General features: G+C 47.5%; 1 protein-coding gene across 14 annotated transcripts in view; it reads right to left on the bottom strand.

The window, feature by feature from the left end:
- LOC125950597 (peripheral plasma membrane protein CASK) overlaps positions 1-21,820 on the bottom strand; it is a 220,564-nt gene that overhangs the window by 188,407 nt on the left and 10,337 nt on the right. The window lies entirely within an intron of this gene.

The following is a 21,820-nucleotide window of genomic DNA, read 5'->3' as shown; positions in this document are numbered from 1 at the left end:
TAGACTGTCGTTCCTTCTACCGGCACCGGCCATGGTTTCTCCCGCAAAATTTGTGTAATAAGAGTTTCTAGTTTCCAGCAAGAAGTTACACACCACTTCCTGCACCAATTTCTAGTACAACTTTTCTCGAAACCACCGCAAAGGAGCTGCTAAACTGGTTTCGGTTTTCAAGCACCCCAGATGAGTGCGATTGCTAGGGAAACAAATTCATGGATTTGCATCTCGCTACCCAATTCGATTAAGAAGCTAATGAAGTGAAGACAATATCGGTGAACACAAATTTGTAAACGAGTTCTGATGCAGATGCTGTGCAAGTACGTTATCTTCATAATGCATAAATAATAGAAGTAGATGAAATTTTACACAATATAACAACAACGTTATCCAATATACTTCCTTCGGTCCATCGGCTTAAGATGTCGCCTTTTGCTTTCGCTAAAAAGCCATCAAAGAAGCGACAATTGATACCGTGACCTGCATTAACACAAGAATCACTAACTATTGGTGATTAGATGGTACTGTGAACGGATTACAACACACACACACACACATCTTATATGCGAGCGCTACTGTAGCAAGCAAGCCACATTCAATCGCTAGAAAAAGTTTTCACCCCGTACTCCCTTCGACGACACTCAACATGACCGCCAGAGCGTACCGTAACGAGCATGAAGCCTGGTCACGGAGGAAAACAATAGGAATTATGTGGTGTGTGACAGGCTATCCTCGCGAGGCTCCCACAAATCACCCTTAGCGTAGGCACAAGCGGTAAGCGCAGTAAAAATGAACGTGATTGTGCTAATGAGATTGTCCATTTACGAGCTAGCAATTAGTCTTGCCGTGCTTTGTGTGCGTGCGTGTGTATGTGTGTGTGTGTGTGTCTGCCACGCAGCTTCCTGATTCCGAAGCGATCCACTTCATCGCACGCACACACACACACACACAAGCGCGCGCTGTCCTTGTTCTGTCCCCACCGTTGTTGCCATTCATTGCCGCCTACTTGGTTTCGAGTTCGAGTGGTTCTTCTAGCCCGGGGAAAAACGGAGATCGATGTGCGCACCGCACATAGGAGGCCCCCTTAATAAACACCGTTTACTAATTCAGTTACGAGATTTCGGTTGCTATGGAGAATGTGAAAGAGCAAACATGACACAAAACCGGGGGTGAACCACACACAAGCACATCGTCCTGCGGACCTCCGTCCCTACACGACCGAAAACCGCAGCCATATTTCCGGTAAACCATCCCCGAGGTGATGGTTGCGATGTTCTTCCATCCGCGGATGGCGGCGCGATGGAGCACCTTTCGGGAAAGAAGTCCCTAATTACCGATTCGAGCACTCCATCCTGACCGAAACCGACCGACTGTGTATTATAATTTCCATAATGAGCTGACTGCCGCACACGCACGCTCGCGTCCCTACTGTCTGATCTGAGCCCAGTAAGTGCCCCGTAAACTCAATCAGGCCAAACGCACGCCATTGTGCGAATGGGAAATATATGATAATTTCCTGCAGCATGATTTATCACAACCCCATTCTTGCTATTGCGTAATTGCCAAAGTGTCTTTTCAGTCGGTGAAGACGCGACGCACCTCGACCAGAACATCAAGCATCCTTCTGGCCGCAGCATGATGATGGTGCTCGCTGTCGGCAAGTAATTGACAGAAGTAAATCCCCCCCAACGGGCGTATCGAGAAGCAAGCAAGTCACACAGCGAGTAAAATCCGCTCGCTTGCGGACGCTCGAAGAATAAATAAACGACGGCGATGGAGACGAGCAAACGACGCTGGCCACAGAATCAGTGTCCATTGAGTTTTGGCTCATGATTTTTTCATTGCAAGCATTGCAACCTTCGAGCGGACTGCGAATACGATGCTGGAAGAGAAGAGGACACAGTTATAATTAACCATCCATAAACATGCCGAAACATACTGTGCGCGAAAGCAGCGGAATGTCCGCAACGGTTTCAATCTCCGGTAACTGGCCATGTAAACACTGTGCGTGTGCGCGTGCATGTTTGTGTTCGCAGCGAGCATTCGCGTACCCGGACCCCGGGTCGAAATCTCTAAACCTTATACCGCCTCTGCCTGGCCAAAATGTACAGATTATTAATAATCGCTAATGGAACGCTCGTCTTGCGGACCCCGAGGATGGAGAGTAAGAGCAACACGTGCCACATCCGTCCAGACCCCGTCGAGGAGCAAATAATACGTGGTGCGGTGCAGGCGGAACATGCCCAGTCATGCGTGGACCATGTAATCGTTCATAAAACATTTTATTAATTAGTCACTCGTGTCAACATTCACGCACGCCGTACGCATGGCCCAATTCCCAGAAGGAAAGAAGCAGTCGGAACGAACGTCGTCGGCTCATCATCGCAAACATACCGACCCGGGGGAGGGAGTGGGCTGTGTGCGTGTGTGTTTGTGTGGGGCAAGGGACACAGTTTGGATTCCGGGCCGAGCGCAAGTCACAACTGGTTTTTTTTATATCCGATTCACCCGGAGAATAGAAATCCTATTCCTTTGTGCAATTAGACTACTTTTGAGCTTTTGTGGTCTTGCTCCACTCCACAACGTACAAGGTAATTTTGCACTCGACAGGACCGTTGGTCCTGGGCGCCCGAGAATAAATTGGAAAGCATCATCGTAGGTTTGCGAACCCCACTCGGAGTATGGGCTCATGCTGGAAGAGAACTATAATTCGTAGAGCATAAGCACACAAAGCCTGGTCAGCCAGCACTAACCAATCGAAAGTCAATTTCGCAAATTCGCTTCGGTAAACATATCGATTCAGTTATCCACAATTTCTTGTAACTAAAGGCGATTGTTGACATTTGTCGTCGCTATCGGGGCACTCATTGGCTAGTGAAGTGAAAGGCTGCTTCTGCCTCAATGCAACCAGACCATGGCCAGTGTGTGTGTGTGTGTACCTGTGCGTGTGTGTGTGTTTATCGAGCGTTCGTAAGGATCAGCGATGCGGCCACTGCTCTGAATAAACATGGCTTGTTTATTTGAATCAAAGACATCATACCGATGATCGCAAGCGCACAGTAGCATTTGATGTCCGCTCATGCGGCTTGGCCACCACCACCACCAGCACCACCGTCACCACAAAGAGTTCAGATTGTTGAGCTCGTCGTCGTCGTTTTGGTACAAAAATAGTATTGTTTGCATGGAACATGGAGCAAACGAAAACAGAGAAAGCTTCTCGAGCGTACGGTCTTCGGTCGAAACGAAATCCGGGGGCTGGCGGCTGCCATCGGCCAGAGCATGATTGGCCCGTTTGAGCAAAAGTTTCCGACGCAAACCGTCCTGATGAATTCTGAGAAACAATATTTCCCGTGACCCGTGTCCCTTCTCCTCCTTTCTCTGCCTCTCTCTCGGTCGACACATCTCAATCAATCAACCGTGTGCTACCGACAGGAACGAGTTTCAAGCTGCAAAATCACCCTTCTCTGCTGCTGCTGCTGCTGCTGCAAATCATCATTCCTCGTCGTTTGACCACGCTAGAACCACCAGCTGGACGCATTTTAGTCTGTGCTTAACGAAGCATTCCATTTTTGGGCACTTGGGGGAGAAATAAACCAACCAAACACCAAACAACATGGCCAGACAGCACCAGCGGTTGTGAAGTGCACATCAGCCCCCACCCCCGCGGGGGGCATCAGGTGAAACTGGAACTTAATTAGTTTTGTGACAGGTTATGCATATCAAATTGCTTACAGGAGCAGCAGTTCACCTAAATCAGCAATGAATAATTAAAAACTGCTCGATAAGCTGTTCGAATATTTATCTTCCATTAAAACGAGGGATTTGCCATTTTCTGAATCGACACGACCAGGACCAGGACAAGGATCGAGGCATCATCGAGAAACTATGCCTTGCGAAGTTCATGTGCTCGAGAGCGCCGCCGGGCTAATGAAGATGGATGATACAACAGCGAAAGCACATAAGCTACTGCTGCTCTACCTTGGCCGTCTCGGACGCCTATATATATAGCAGCTTGCTGCTGATGGTGAGCTTTGGAGCGATTGGAAACTATGAAGCCCCCTAACAATGTTATCCAGGGGGGAGAACCAAAGAAGGTCTTTGTTATCATTTATCATTTCGGATTGGAAAACAAACAATACACCACGGTCCCGATGTATTAAAATCGAATGCCTCGGAATCGGTTCCTCGCTCGTGATGAGCTGGCAATAAATGTTTGTAATCAAATGACGATCCCAAAATTCTTCCTCCCCCCCTAAAAAAAACAAAAAAACATATCATTACCATCATCATCATCCGCTCGGCAAATCGGACCCTAAAAGCATCGAGCAACATTCATCAGTACTGGCCAGATCGATGCCAGCGCTCAACGAGAGTCTATTCTCTTCTCTCTTCTTTGTTGCAGCATATCGTCCACAAACCGTTCACATTACAACCTGAAGTTCATCGCTACCAAAGTTCAAACAATGACATCAAAGTAGTGACGTTGCTACACGGGATGCCTTGTCCTCGTACCGTACCGGCTTAAGCCGGCTCCGTTGACGACGATGATGATGATGGTGATGATGCTTCTAGCTTCACATAAAAGTGACATTAATTTGATAGAAAGGTTACGCCTTCGCGACGAACTAATACCCTCAGGCTGGCGCATCACTCCAGCCGGAACCGGGGAGTTCGCACCCTTCACAACGATGGCCCGAAAACGTCCTTCAAGCACACACGCACGCACACAAAACAAGTAGCCGCGAACCCATCTAGTATAGCGAAAAAAAAAGTAGGAAACGAACGTCGTCGCGGCCTGCTTGGATGGGACAAATGCCATGAACAGCGGGATGGGAGTGAGGGCAACAAATACGATGTCTCCACACACGTATAATTTACGATGATGATTATGCTTATGCGCTCGATGATGGTGCCAGAGACAGAGAGAGAGAGAGGGAAGCCAAGGGGAAAACGGGCGTATATACGGATGTCCATTTTTCATGAGCTTGAGCTGGTCCCGTCGGCGGAAGCTTAGCGGAACGGTACACTGCTGCTGCGCTGCTCTTCAAGTTGCTGTTGCTGCTGCTGTTGCCTGACTGCTGTTGTGAGTTGTTCTACCTTTTGCATGTGCACCAACAGCGCAGCCAGCACCACGGCATACGTGTACTACCGGCGTCAAATACGGTTTTGGCCAATCCGACGACGCCGGCTGCACTTGAACGTGAGCACACCTGGCGCACATGCAGCCGGCAAATGTGTGCCGGCTAATGGTTGGTTGTGTGCGTGTGTCAGCGAGCTTTCCCTTCAGGCAATGCTTATTATGCTGGCGACACCGAGCCCGAGCAGTCGAGCTCCGGACTGCTGCTGCTGCTCCTGCTACATGCATGCATACTGTTGCTGTTGCTGCTGCTGCTAGTGCTGCTCCTACATCTACCAACTGCCCAGGATTGCGGCAAAGATGACGACGATACGGCGACATCATTTGATCACCATGTTTGCGTTCGTTTAATAAAACGTTGTTCATCGCATAAAAACCCTAGACCGTTCCTCTTGGCCGGTACTTAAGGTGGCATTAAACCTCCGCCGGCGCCGTCGCCGTCGCCGCCATCGTCATTTCCAGCGACTGTCGCTGCCTTCGTTCATATTATCGTGTGCATTTTGCATACATAACATGTTGCAGGATGAGAGCGAGGCAAGCAAAAAGAAGAAGAGAGAAAAAAAAAGAGATCACCATCGTACCAGACGAAATCCAAAGCGGATGGCACATGGTTTTGTCGGGGAGTCCGGGTTTGGGGGTGGATATACACCGGTGGGAATTAGCTGTCAGTGCCTTTGCAAGCACCTATTTGGTGAACTTTTGCTGCACTGTACGGTGTGCGGTGTTGTGCGCCGAGCAGAGCATTTTGTTGCATTTCGAAGCAAACAGGGATGCTGCGGTTGGCGTATGTTTTGAGGCAAAAAAAAGAACATTATTTTATGGGTTGACCAAAGGGTTGAACAACGAGGATCAAACCCTCATCAAGGGCCCTAATTCAACAAGACTGTTAAAGGAACGTCAGCTTTAACAGCTTTAACTTTTGGGCATTTGGCTCTCATTTTGCCCATAGTTGTACCTAGTACGTACAGCGTTCTTTATCTGCAGTGAACTGATATGAATATAATACCTAGCATTAGTATGAAACGATTGAGCTATTAGTTTTATACTAATTGAGTTCATTTGCGTACGTGAAATCTAATTTAAAATATCTTCTACTGTTGCTTACTAGACTTAGCATTTTTTCCAATTGAATAAATTCTGCAAATAATAAATCTGCACACAGCACAACAAGGTTTGTTATATGCAATAGGAAAATCTTAAGAAATTCTTTTTCTTTTCGTACGTATGAATATCCATGCATGTTCATGTCACATTCGTCGATGCCTTAGACAAATTTGTTAAAGAGTCCTAACTTTCAAACATTCAAACGCCGAAGTTGGCCGGAAAAATAATCATTTTCTACTTAAATGATTCAGTACACGGTGTAGAACGGTAGAAACGAATAAATTATTTAAACTTTGTACTAAATTACGATCTGTTTGTCTATGACATAACCCATTAATATACACGCACTTTTTGACACATAAATTACTGCTCCAGAATATCATATGCACTCAGCAAAACTTTTCCTCACTAATTATTCATTTATTCACAAAACTCCCCGAAAAATGCAAACAGAGTATATCTTCATGTCACGATGATAAGCCGGTTGTCTTCTCTGCTCTGCTCTGCAAATTTGATAATATCATTAACAAATCAACATCACCCGACGGCGGGACAAATTAACAATTCAAACTATCTTATTCCCAGATGCAATTTCGTGTCGTTTCCCTTCGCTTACGCCCCAATGCAAAGCGACAGCATAAGCTGGGTTGCTATAGCACCTGTGCACTGAGTTCATAACGCAAATGTACACAAAAAGACCTTGGAGCTACGGGTGTGAAACTCTCGGTTTACTATGAGCAAACAGCCCTGCTTAGCGCTCGTGAGATGATTAAGGCTGAAGGCAACGAGTTACCTTGTTACACTCGATGACTTCATGAGCTCGCTCTCTCTCTCTCTCTCTCTCTTTCTCTCTCTCTCGCTGTCAGTTCGACTGCAGCTGTTGTTGCAGCGGAACAATTTGGGAGAGCTTTCTTGTGTGAAAATGTAAAAGCCAATAATTTCTCAAACAAAATACCTCAAATCATTCAAATGTCAATCAAAGTGCATGTATAGAAATAATATCAACATTTTGCGATGAGATTAGAAATAAGAAAAGCGCAAAAATTAGAAGAAAAAAACCAAAATACCATGCGCCTCCATCGAGATGTTGTTAATTCCGAAAGATGGAGTTCACATCAATGCAAACGAAAACCACCTTCCACCAATGATGAATGGCACATCATTGGCCCGAATTATCAACACTACATTGAGCCGGCATATTGGGTGTGAACTCAAAAGTAACATCGCTGCGAAACGTTACACATCACATAAAGCGAGCAGTCTCATTGCGCTCACCATCAACAGAGTGGCTTTTCGCATTAATATTAATTCCCACCGCAAAATGAAAACGAGACACGCTCATTAATTATACTTTATTTCCATTCATGCAACTGGCGACTGGACACTCGTTGGACACTCGGAATTTGGACTCCGTTGTAGCCGAGTGTGTCCATGTGCAACACCTCCGATTCAACTTCATTCGCGCATTATTACGAAAATATCTTCCTGGCGGCATGTTATTACAATTTCGTCATTGCTGTACGTTTCATTAAAGCGACTGCCACAGGCGCAACGCAGAAAAACACGTTTACACAACGTGACTTTTTGACGAAAATTTTATTAAACGTATCGCTTACTCCGGGGGTTCGGAGTCCCGGTACTCTCGAGTATAATCTTGCAAATAAACTTCACTGCAAACGCACTCCGCTCCTAGCTTCCATCATAAAATGTAAATTTCAAACGACGACGACGAAGACGACGACGACGTCGGCCATCTTCTTGTCCGCCTATCCAGCGCCAGTGGCCTCTTGTCACGCGCACTTGTTCTGCTCGACCGCCGAGTCCCGGAAGGAACACAACAAAGCGTACCTAACGCCCCATCTATCACACACCCTGCAGTCCCATCAACACCACTTAGCACCATAAATTGGAAGATATATCGTCTTACATGTTGCGATGCAAAAATGGCTCGCAAGCTGCTCGGTCCTGCTCAGCCCGCTGCCCGAGGCGGCTACGCTTTCGCTCTCGATTGAATTAAAAGGTCCACGTTTGTTGTTTTTTTTTCTCTGCTTCTCTGCACTCCACCATGGACGAGGACATCTACATCCATGCGAGTGGCGTACAGCGGAAGTGAGAACGATCGATCCACCATCACACCAACGGTGGCGGTGCTGGTGACCGATTCACGCGCAGAAGCGAATCCACCCCTGGCCAGGTGTCGAGAGATCGCCACCGCACGATACACGCCGCCCAAGAATAAAAAAAAGAAGCCTAAATCGTGTCCTTAAAAAGGTATCAATAAAGCATGCATTTGATAGCTGTACCGGCGGGTGGGGAGCAGATTCCCGCTTCCAAAAAGTTCGTGCTATCGGGCACGCCTAAGTTGCAAGTCGCGATAAACCGAAATCTTCAAAACCAGCTGTCCAGATCGATTTACGAAAACCCCACGGCCTACCCGGACCGCACCTAATGGCCCTTCTTTTCATGCACCTCCTGAAACCCGGGGACATAAAGTAACGAAAAAGCGATAGAGAAAGAGAGAGAAAGAGAGAGAGAGAGATAAAGAGAGAGAGAGAGAGAGAGAGAGAGAGAGAGAGAGAAAAGCGCCTAGATAATGCCGGGGACCACTTATGGGTTCACCTTATTACCACGAACACGAAACCTACGCCCACGGCCAGAGAGAAGGATGCCCGCGTTCGTTGTCTGTTGCTGCTGCTGCTGCTGCTACTGTTTGTGTCGTTCCCTTTTTCCGGCGAAGAAGAGCTTTCGGAATCCCTTCGAGGGACCACTCTCCCTCCCCACCCTTTGCCCTCGCACGGACTGACCGCACCCGTCCGCTCTTTGCCAAACATCAAAGGTCAAGCCGATGATGCTGGAAGCATTTTCAGACCCGGGCTAAATCGTACCTCTCCTCTCCCAAGGGCCGCCGCTCCACCTTCACAGCGCCTAGCGAAGAGTGCCCATAACCACAAAATGCCTAACAGCCAAGGAAAAACCATTATCTTCGCCCGCTCGGCAAAACAGCGCCAGAAATAAGAAAAGGTAACATGTGAGCCCGATGTTAGGCACGATGTGAGTTCTAACGGTGGATCCGGGAGAAGAAGGGTGGATAAGAGGGTGAAGGTAGCGGTCCGCAACCGGAACGGGGCGAGGGGGGACGTCCCGGTACACCTTATAACTCTCCCGGGGATGCCTACAGATTTCATCGGCAAGGTGCTAAAAACGGTGAAGAAGTGTTATTGTTCTTTCTCCAACTTCTATCCAGCAGCCGGCGTCTCGTGCGCGCGCACACACACACACACAGACACGTATGCACGATACACGTACACACACACACACACACACATGCACACATACAGACGTGATTCTGTAAAGCTGCGGGATGCCTTGATGAAAGCCCGCTGTAACCCGGGGGATCGCGTCCTTTCCCTCGAACGGGCCTGCTGCGCTGCTTCCATAAACGAAGTGGAAGAGAGCATCATTTCGAGTCAAGTACGTACGATTTGCTGCAACGGTGTACGGTGTGTGTTGGTGAAAGAGGGGTTCGCTCAAGAGTCGCCCAACATGTCGACATAATGACCAACCCCGAGAGCAACCCCCTTAGTATCATCATCATCATCACCATCAAGGTGGAAAAGCGCCTTCACAGTCATACACACAGTCATCGACAGCACAATACACAAGAAGGGTCATTGATTTAGGGAACACACTCGCACACATACATTCACTGACACTCTGCAGGACAACAGTTTCGCCTAATTGGAATCAACTACTCCAGCCAGCGCTGTTCACGAAACAATGGGCAGCAGCATCAAGAGGGCTTTATAGGAAGGCGACAGCGACGACACACTTCACAGTTCTGATCCCCCGTAATGAAAACTCTTTCGCGTCGTTCTCTCGAAGGAACCCGGGACCACGAACCCTTATAGAGACTGACAAGATGGCGTTAGTGAGGCAAGAAATTAAATAAAAACCCACCCTGGCTATGGCTTGGTTTTTAATCGGCATTCCCTTCACCAAGTGAATCATAAGATGAAGGAAAAATTAGATTTCCGTTCGAATTCAATTGTCGAAATCCATTTTCTCGTGAGTTATAGTACCCGGTATAGAAGTATCCTTTCTCCAGGAAAAAAAGGCTCCAGCTCCGTACCATTTCTCATCGTTATCGTATCGATACCGTGATTCGACCGATTTCTATCTTCCTCCTATGATGCCCGCCCATCACGGCGGCGTCTTCGGCGATCATCTGCTACTATTTTACGCGATTGTTCACCATCAAAAGGCGGACCCACACGGTGGCCAATGACGGTACATTTATAACATGTCAGCTGCAGCACGCACCGGTGTCAGTCAAACGGATGGTGTATCCTCTTTCAGAAACTTTCCTCGCCGGTCCGGTCGGCACATGGCCGGGAAATCGTGGCATGGTGTGGCGTGGCGTGGCGTGGCGTTGGGGTTCTTATTCATTAATTCCCACGTAGCTTGGACACAACCACACACGCACGCAAACACGTGCGCAAACTGATCACACCCACACGGTAACTCCAGTGGTTCCATCCGTTGGCCCATCCGGTGCTACCGACCAGCAGCAGCAGTTCAGCTACTTAATTTGATTTAGCTACCCACCGGGATCATACGGCCTACGGTACGATGGTATCTCCCCGGGGTCACTGCCGCACTGTGCTACGCACTGTGTCTGTGTCGGGGATGATGATTCTTCCTCATCAATTTTCGAAACAATAATTGTTCCACAGACCTACCGAAGATACTATCTCAATCTCACCGTAGCGGTCGAGTCGAGTCCCGTCAAGTGCGTACGAGACAGATTTACCGAGATCTTACGGACGGAGAGACGTGCAAAGGTGACAAACTGTGTGAGGTTAATTAATGTGTTGGCTCTTCTCAAACTCGCCTCAGTGTCAGGGCTGTGAAGGAGTGCATCTGTGAATTGTGAGCGAGAAACCGGTGGTATCGCTGCTTTGGAGGTTGATTTCATTTTGTTAACAGAAGAAGCATTCAAAACTGCCATAATTAAATCATCGGTTCAATGCATGCATAAACATTTGTGTTCTAATATGACATCATAACGATTTATTTACTATACTTCAAACAATTTTTTTATCTCAACTTTTGATACAGTACAAATTTAGCTTATTCATGACCTAGGATTGAAAAATAAATCGATAAATCATAAAAGAACCAATCCTTTAACTAACAGATAAACCTGAACAGATAACAATTTCCAAACCCAGTCCAGCAGCTGCAGTACCAATAACGGCCATCAACAACATTGCAAAAGTCTGATCGATATTAAATTTAAACGACGATGTGGAGCTACTGTTCATACCACTTACTAACGAGATGAAAATGCCGAAAAAGTATTGCGTGCCATCAAAAGTGACAAATGTCAATTACAACTGCTTTCAGACGAAGAGAATAAAAAGTGAAAAGTGCTCACTACCTAGGGATATTATGCAAAACCAGAGCTTCTCTTCCCAAGGACAATACCACCAGCCTGTTGCCAGCGAATCATTCATTCGGGCGAATGCACAAAATTGTGGAATAAATTTTACGCATCAAACACACGCGGTAACATTGGTCCATACAAGCATAAACAATATAGTTCATTTTTTTATCCCCCAGTCATGCACTTCACCTCAAACTTTGTGTTCATATGTGCACTTCGGTGTGCGTGTGTGTGGGTGTGTGTATGCATCAGGAAGCGAAGCAAAAAGGCGGAAGATTGAAAGCATCGTTACACACCAACGCACCGAACGCGATGAGCAATGCAGAGACACAAAATGCTTGCCCAGAAGTAGTCTCGTCTCACCGGATGAAACCCATATTTAATGACGACAACGACGATGACGACGACGACGACGACGACGATGAGAGTGGTGTTGCTTCTTCCACACAACACATGGCAACATCAGCAGCGCCGCAGCATCCCCATGGAGAGCACGAAACGAAAGAACGAGGTATTCTATGCTTTTCCCTATGGCAATATGTAGCTTCTGTTCCCTTTCACCAGCACCACCAGGAGCAAAAAACCAACAACCAACCAGTGAACTGAGCATGAAACAAGGCAGGGCGATGAGCTGGATGTGCTGGATAAAGGGATGGTAGCGTCGTTACGGATGCTGCTGCTGGCTGGACGAAAGTCGTACCAAGTGTTATACACGCGATGAGCTTCTCGCCAGCGAGAACACAGACACCGAGGCTACGCGGCGCGATTGGCAAAACCGCTCCTCCGATCCGCCATCATTTGCCGCGGGGTCATAGGACGTCGCCGTCAACGTTGTTGTTTCGAGATCCATTTTCCCGCCCGCGTTCTTTTCGGGCTTTTTTAAGCTTCCGGGGGCTTATAGGCCGAGAGTATTCTTCCTCCAGACCTTTTTGCCCATTTTATTTATGTATTTTTATCATGTCGCTCTTTGCTTCCAACTTTCCCCGCTGTAGCCGCTGTGCTAATTACGGTGGAAAAATGTCCCAATCACTTCGAACTCGCGTAACATCGTGTGCTCGCGCAATGCTTCACTCGTACGGCATGCGCATCACACATGGGCAGCTCGGATAACGTTGGCAAAACGAACGAACGAATGGTTCAGTTAGCATTGGCCCCGCGGGATGGAACCATTAGCATGGAACGTCAAACTGACAAACGATGACTGCTAGAGTGAAGAGCCGAGAGAAGTGAGCCATGTATGCCCTGGGGGGGAACAACAACGATTGGTCGAAATTCGCTGCATGTTGTGTTAGACAACTCTTCCACGTAAGGCGAGTCGCACGCGGTCATATTTTGTAGCAGATTTACCTTTTGCACAAGCTTCAGCTTTGGGCGATCGTGTGCAGTGATGGGTTAATTAAGCTTTCTTACTTTACATTTACATTCCCATTACAGTCAAATAAGCAAGATAGGACACCTAAATTGGAATGACAATGTGCAGTAAATAAATAGAGTGACTTACGATGGATATTTTGAAATATTGTTCATGTGGCGTATTGTTGCATTTCATTGCTTTCGTAGTCGGTTAAGTATAGTAGTCTCTCTAAAAAGGTAGTAAGTATTCTAAAATCAGTCGAGGCGAACAATTTGTAGTTTGCTAGAATAGTGCTCGACAGACTATTTGCTCTTTAAATTGAAGAGGAAGTAATAATCTTCGATTATTGAATAACCTTTCATATGATAGTTGATAGCCGAATATTGAAGGCTATATTCCAATTTGTAATTGATTGTCGCGGTATAAGTCAAATTTAACCTTTCCTCGACTGGCAACTGATGACGTGAACAACGCACAAGATGATGTTGAAAATTATATCAGTAACTTATAAATAAATCCAATCGATTCGTGGATCATCTTCAATCTTCAAGCTTCTGTTACGTGCCTCGAATTACTCAAAAACCTCCCTGTCCTTGACGAAATCCTATGCGCAGGATGTAGACCTGCTGAAGATTAACAAGAACTTTTCAAAATAATGGAACGGTTTAACAAGAAACGGGGCTGTACCCCTATTTTTCCGTAACACTTGATAGCTCCAATATTTGTTTCTTAAAATTTTGTCCTTATTGTAACATAATGGAAAAAACTTAGCAAGCTTCTTCCATCTAGACCATCTCTAGACCATCGCCGCGTTGTTCTAAGAATCTGCAAAAGCCACAAGAAATCCGTGCAAATGAAACCTCAAGCCCCAAGTAAACATTTGCAATCGAAAATAGCTTTACGACATTAACGTCTTCATCGAGGGACATCTACCATTCTAGGTGTACCAGATGAACTTTCGGTACGATTAGTGCGATAAGATAAGCAAAAAAGCGAGCGAAACGTCCCACTCCAAAAGCACCACCACTGTACCAACAGCACCGTTCGTTTCCCGGTATTTCCCACATCATCATCTGCATCACCAGACGGTGACGTCAGTCGGATCTCGGGGGTCTGAAAAACACTCATCATTAACCGATCCGACCAACCCGTCGTCGTCGTCGTCCTCGGCAGTTATTCTCCGGTTAAGGGGATAAAAACCGTCTTGCTATCCACCCTTGATATGGCTGGGGGCGCGAGCACCATCACCAGGAGCACGTTTGATCGTCCGACAAAATGATTACAATTTAATGATACGAATGATACTAATTATCCATTGATTAGCTTCAACCGACCGACCCGGGAGTGGAGGCTAAGTTTTTGCTCCACCATGCGGTTACATTTACAGATTACCGGGCCCCATTACCGGGAAAGCCAGTCGTTTGAAGAATCATACCCTCTAACCTGACGCTCTAATTAAATAGCGCTAGCGCTGGCGCTGAGCGGACAATAAACCAAACGATATACCCGCCGCAACGGATTCCACGGAATCGCAATTCGATTCCAAATTAGAAATTGCCCACAGCTATTATAGCACCGGGATGCTGCAAAATGGAATGAGATTTTGAGGTCGTTGGTAGTTGGAGGTTAAGTTCCTTCGCGTCCCGTAATGTACATCGCAGAGCGTCGTGGATGACGTAGTCATATTTGGAGATCTAATCTTACGATCACGGTTTATGTTTTATTAAAAAGGTCTACTCTACAAAGGTAAGAGGCCACCGCTCTCTTTCCCTCCACTCGATCCTAGCATTTGCATTTTCAACTTCTAAAATGCAAACCGTACCCCGTACCGTCCATCTAGAGCCGAAGGTTTTCGAAAGATTAATTACGGAGCTGCCCAGTCTCCTCCCCCGGGGATTATCCTCCATCAGTCACATCTCCGCTCCGCTGGCCGGTGGAGTGCTGGCTTAAAAACATGATAGCCTGCCCCGCGGTGAAAGTTATGACACATTACGGACACCTTACGGAGAAGGATGGGGAGCGGCGACCGAACGAAAAACAAAGCTGCCGAAAAAAAACACTCACACACACACACTTCAATTGTGACCTGGAAAACCCCGGAACCGGAAAATTGTCCCTTAGACCCAGCTGAGGCTCGGTTCACCTGCTGTGAACTGTCTCCCCGGGAAAAAAAGGGCAACTTCTCGCCTTCTCGACCCGGGAGGAGTACTTTCATCCCACGTTTATCCCACGATCAATCCTCCGGTCGGTCTCATCTTGCTTCATCTTCCCCCGTTCCCTGCTATTGTCATTAAAACCGTAAACTGATAGCATCGTAAAGTGCGCGGAAGAGTAAGAAGAGCATAAATGATTTTATCGCTCCCCAGCAATCAACCTGCCATTTTAGGAAGGGAGAGAAAAGCGGAGGTAGTGCTGTCGATCAAAGGAAAATTTCCCCCAACCAGCGGCGCGGAATCAGGCGGATGGAAAAGTTTTTGTTTTGATCGCGCGAAAATGAATGACCCGGGCCCGGGAAAAGTGAAGACGACAACATAACAGCCACCCTCTCTTTCCTCTTTAAGGACAACGGCAATGAATTATGAAGAAAATCATCTCCCGGAGCGCCAGCGCGAGTGCCAGGAGGGTTGTTTCCACGAAGAGTGCGCCACTGAACCGGAGGGGGAAAAAAAGGGATTTCGAGGCCCGGCCACGCGAGGCCGAAGTGGCAAAAAGGCACAAAGCAGCAACAGCAGCAGCAGCAACAGCCGCCGCCACCGAATGCTGGCAGCTAGGTGTCAAAAGGCTTAAACTTGAGTCGAAATTGAAGTCGTTTATTTTCGGGAGTCGGGTCTGGTCGTCTCGGGCCCCTTTTTGCACTCTCCCTTTGTGCCAAGAGCCAAGACCGGACGAAACTCCCAATGACGCAAAGCATATAAGTCGGCCTCGACGACTGGTGCTCGTCCTCTGGTCGGTGTCGGTGTCGGTGTGCAGCCAAGCGGCAGGAACCCGTCACGGTACGATACTGATACGACTGAAGATCGTGTTCCGGGCGTAGAAACAAAATGCAAAAGATAAACCAAACCGTGCCGTGTCAAACAAGAACTCGAGGAAAATAAATAAACATCCCGCACCAACCAACCAACCAACCAACCAGCAAACAATGGAACGGATTCGAAAGTTTAACATTCGTTACTGGGCTGGCCCGCTGGACTGGTTAATGATGGGTGAAATGTATGAATAAAAGACGCATAGTTCCGCATTCAGCGGCCGGCACAGTGCAGACGATCCCGAAGACGACGACGACAATGTCCGCCGGGGGGCCAAGAGGAGAACCGGACTCGCTGGCCAGAAACTTACGCCGAACACACCGTGGACGCCATGCCGAGAAGGACACAAAAACCGACGCCGTTGGTTGGTTGCAACTTGGTATCCGGGAGCGCAACCACTCGACGGCTCGTGCTCGCGACGCTCACAATGCCCCAAGACAAGGGTAGTGAAAGGCCGGAACAAGTACGAGGAGAAGGAAGATGCTTAAAAGGAGCCGCAAGCTCGATTGAATATTTGATCGGATGAATGTTTAATACAACACAGACCAGAGGCGTAAAGAACGGTTATGACCGGGCGGCTGGCGAGCGGTTACCGTTTCATCATGGCGCAGAAGTGCGCGATTCCGTTCGGCTCGCGTAGCTCAACCACTTTCTGTCACCCTTTTATGTGAAGTTGGATGAAGTTTGTGATTGGAGCTGCAGGACGCGCGAGTGCGAAGTGAACTTTGCTGCCAGCCTGCGGTGTGCTTCATGCTGGCATGCGCCATTCATCGGATGGTGGTCATGGTGATCCTTCACCCGATCGGGGTAACTGACGTGAAGACGACCGTTTGGACCATTTACTGATGATTAAATATTTACAATTTCGCTAATTTGCACCATTCGCAGCCGAAGGGGACAACGGCGCATTGATTGGTGAGCATTGGACTCGGGCAGGTGGGTCATCAACTCAGCAGGCTGCGATCGCGGATTGAAAACCGGTTTCCGAGTGTTGACATTAACCATCAAGCAGTTGACGATATTTGCATCTTTAATTCAATGAAAGTCGAAGGTTAAAGAACCACACAATTTATCGCAGATCTTTGCAATGTAGTACACCTGTTCTGCATGATGGTACAGATAAACATTTATCAAAAATATCGTTTTCTATAAACCCAAGGAGCACACACTGTTTAATTATATTGTTTAACGCATATCATACATAGAGTCTTCAGAAACGTTACTAACAAGCCCCATATAAGGAAAAACAGCGTTTAACCGCCACGACTTTCAACTATTCAAGATCAATGGCATTAGAATGTCCAACAACTGAACACTGTAGAAGGCAATCTTTATAGAACCACTACATAATATTGAGCCAGCAATTGAACATCTGCTTAGAATAGCAATCGACGTAAAATTTGCTTTGTTATTCGTCTACACAGATACTTTCGAGGCAGAAAAGACATGCAAATAAAATTGTGGGTAAACCATCATTTGGTTTAGTTTAATAGCTAAACCATAATTTTATTTTTATACATTTCCTTTAACATTTAGGTTTTTGGGGCATATTCTCAATTTCACTACCCGTTGTCCGTTTTAATCCATGTGATACGGAATTTTACAAACAAATATTTGCCGGAAGTTCAAAACCCTTTGTTGGAGTATGCTCGCAAATCCTTTCTTGGAAAAGTACTGATTGTGAGTACCCCGCATGCCCAAAGGGCGGTTAATCCCAGCGTCACGAATATCGAATCCGGCCCGGATTAGCAAACACCATCAAATATTTATAATAGCTGGCATGTTTTTTGAAAGATCTAAAAACCATGACCACCAGCATACCAACACATGGAAGTACCACTTGCAACCTGCGCCACATTCGCCATTTATTATGCTAACGAAATGGCTTCCCGACGCTAACGCCGTTAGCCCTGTGGCCTCAACCTATCCAGCCCCAGATTGGAAAGCTTTTAAACCGAGCGAATGGCAAAATATTTAAACCTTTTCGAGCGCATTTCCCTGCCTGCAGCGTCCACGTCCTAGAGCATATAGCGCACACGGGGCCGATGGACGAAAAACATACAAAAGCTTGCATCTAGCATGTAATGAAGGTCAGCGTTTGCAGCAGGCTGCCGGTGCTGCCGGTGGTTTACAAAACATATTTCAAGACATGCATATAATAAATAAATATGCTATATGCTGCATGCTATGGGGCGGAAGGGTGGCATGTATGCATGCGGACTTCCCTGGCAACAGCAAACACCGCACATAACTTGGCCGTGTTTTTTGGCCGAAGCAAAACATCCCCAAAAACCGAACGCTCACAGGCTTCTGGCTTTATTCCCCCCCTGCATACGGAGCAACCGAGGGGTCAACAAAGTCCGTCCGTGTACCACGCGGTGGAGAAACTGTCCTAAGCATACCAGCCCCCCTCGTATTGGCCACCCCGTTTTCTAACCAGAAACCACGAACCATATACTCGCCTCGCTGCTCTCCTCTCGGCAAACATTTGTGATGCTTCCTTTTTCTTGAACCGCGGCCAACAACTTTTCAGCACGTCTTTCGTCGGCCTCGCTTGAAGGAAAGGAGGGAAAGGGGAATGAGAGAGGGATTACCGACCGGCGTTCCGTGTCCGCGATTCTATCCCCCCCGGCAAACTGGTCGGTTTTTTCGGCAGACTCGTCGCTAGCACGAGGATCGAGTATCAATTATTCGCTTATTGGAGGCCACATCGAGATGTCCATGGATTGAGCTGCTTGACCGCACGTCCCACCATAGTTTCGCTCTAATGTGATCTAATTGAAGAGGCGCCCATTAACTGGGAAAACGTAAATCATACGACGGAAAGCGAAAAGGAGAACTGCTGAAAAAATATACTTTATCCTCTGGACCGAACACACATTTTTGCAACTTTGCAAAAAGGTTCCTAATGTGTTCGGGTTTTTTAGGCAGAGGGCTGCTGGACTGTAGTCCAGGGCCTTTCGAGGCCAGATTCAATTTATCATCACCATCAACGGCAACGGCGCGTGGATATTGGGAACTACTACATCAAGTACAGTCGACGTCATACTTCGTCGTCCGTCCGTCCGGTGAAGCCAGATCCGGTGGAGCAATAAATATCTGCCGGCCGCGCACTACGGCCTTTAACTTGCTCGTCGGCCACCTAACTTCTTACACCCCACCCGGGGGGTTACGGCAACACATAAATCTCCGTCAGCTGGTGGTATGCGCTCACAACCAGCTGAGTGGAAAACTTCTTCCGTGCCACGACCACGACCACTGCAGAATGTCCAGAAAGCAAACCACCACCAACCCGCCCGAGGGCACTTTGTTTTACAAGAAATCAAATCGAAAATGCCAATCGGTTGCGCTTTGCCGGGCGGAAAAACGGAGGCCAACATTCACACGCTTGGTTGCAGCAGGTTTGTTAGAGCGATTGGTACGTCCTTTTTCTTTTTTTTCAAGTTTATTTCATTCTGGTGGTGACAAAGTCCAATCCCGTGGTTCAATCACGTCGCCCCATTCCAAGCGTGCATGTGTCTGTGTGTGTGTTTGCATCATCCTCATCGCAAATCAATCGCTTGTCGTGGTATCAAAGGTACGGTGGTCTCGTGGCTTCGATCGTGGTACTCTATCAAACGTAGCGACCTTCCACTTTTCCAGCACAAAACATCAAATAACAAGCACAAGCTTCTCTATTCCAGGCGGTGTACATTCTGCTGTGTGCCCCTGTGCCTGTGCCTGTGCCCGTGTCGCAAACACACGTACATGGCCGGTACGTGGTGCACACGTGAGGCCGAAAACAAGTCACGTCTGCTGCAGCAGCAACATGCACTCTATTAGTCCCGTCCGGAGCCGCCAGAGCCATCTTCGATCGGCAAACAATCATCAGGCTCAGAGAGCTCCCCCAAGCCGGCTTGACGTACGTTGCTGCTGCTGCCGCTGCTGCTGACGAAGAAACCACGGAAAAAACCACGAAGCAGCTCGCAGTAAGCGGCAAAACGAAGTCGACGACGACGACGACGAATACCGGTGCTTACGGGGTTGCCAAGACATTTCAGGCAGAACGGTTCAGAGCGGCCGCCACCGAATCAGGCCACGAAAGCTGCACGAAAATAGGGACGAAGAGAAGGGGGAAATCAAGCATCGATTGCCTTGCCATCGACCGTAAACTTTATAACCGCAGCGCAGCGCAACGCTTTGGACACACATTTTAATGCTCGTTAGTCACGTACCGGGAGAAGCCGCAGCAGTCTTACCGTCAACCGTCGACGGGCACCGTGGCCTGGGGCACAGAACACCGGCACCGAAAGTGTCGGAAAATTTGGGAGTAGCGAAGTACAGACGAAGAAAGCACGATGGAGTCTTTCTCCCCCCCAAGGGGGTTTTAAATAACTTACGAAGCGGTGTAAAGCTATGACCTTAACCGAAGCAAAACTGCCATTCGTCAGCGGGGTTAATGATAGCCAAGAGCACGGAGGTCACGATCCCATATGCCATCCCGCTGGCAAAACATTCAAAAACAAGTCAGCAAACTATGGTTGCAAACGGATGTTGCTCTCGAAAACATCATCCCCCCCTCAAAAACAGGGGATGATCCCAAAACATCCACAGAAAGAGTTGTTGTACCATCAATGCGCCTAAAATAACGCCCGAACGACCGAGAATTCGCTTCTATTAACTTACAATCTGGGCCTCGGTCTCGGACAAAAACCTGATGAAACCTTAATAATTGATTCGAAACTTTTGTGGAAAACTTTCCTCGAAAAAAAAAACGCCCCCCATCATCCCGGCATGCGCGCGCGCCACGTGAACGGCCGATGATCGATACATTAATCTCGGTTGTTGCCCGGCTAAATGTTGCCATCATCATCATCATCACCTTACCATCAAAATCGGTCATGCCGAGGAAGGTGGGCCCAAGGGGTGGCCAAGGGAAAAGTTAAATTCAAAACTCATTTCACAGTTCTGCGTCTGTCTGTCTGGGCGAAGCTGAAGTGCCTATACCGTTGGTTTGGCTCGAAACCAAAAGTTACAGACCCAAAAATCATCGGACCAGTCAACCGACCGCGTGCGAACATGCGTTACAGAGTCTTCTCCAATTCTCGCGCCCATCATCTCGACGAAACGGTGAAGGGAGGAAATCGAGGCAATTTTGCTCAAACGAAACGAAACGAAATAAAAAATGAGCATTCAAATTAAAAGCCACCGGACACCGAAAAGAACCGAAGGTAGATAGCTGTCGTTGTGGGATGATAAAACACAGAGTGGCAGAGTGGGGAGGCCGAAAACGACCAGCGGGGGGCCAAATTATGTGTTTCGGATTCATGGAATTAATATTTATGAGTTTTTGGGCCGTGGGGTGGGGTTTAACTTTTTGTAAAACTTTTCAAAAGTGAAAAAACCTGGATTTGCTGGGAAAATTGGAAAGAAAGAATGAAAACGGTAGCCCCCAGGAGCAGGGCATTGAACAATAAAATCGCATCGTTTCGTGTTCAATTTTGTGAGCGTGCAAATACCATGCGCCTCCATCGACAGCGAAGAAAGCGAATTCGCGGCTGCTACCTTATTGGCTTTTGCGGACTTTTGTGCATCCGTTGTTCAAATAGTGACTGCTGGCTCTAGCTTCTAGCTCTGCTATTATTAACTATTGAAGCGAATATAACCAGTATCAGCAAGTGCTGGTTCGCTGCATTAGATATGATCTATCGCTATTTTTAATTCCCCCAATGGTGGTGCAATTGTGATTCTAATCACTGAGTCACCTTGAGCCTCTGGAT

The sequence above is a fragment of the Anopheles darlingi genome, chromosome 2 (assembly GCF_943734745.1).
Source record: "Anopheles darlingi chromosome 2, idAnoDarlMG_H_01, whole genome shotgun sequence".
Taxonomy (NCBI): Eukaryota; Metazoa; Arthropoda; class Insecta; order Diptera; family Culicidae; genus Anopheles; species Anopheles darlingi.
Note: the sequence above shows the minus strand (reverse complement) of the source record. Positions and strands in the feature narration are given on the sequence as shown.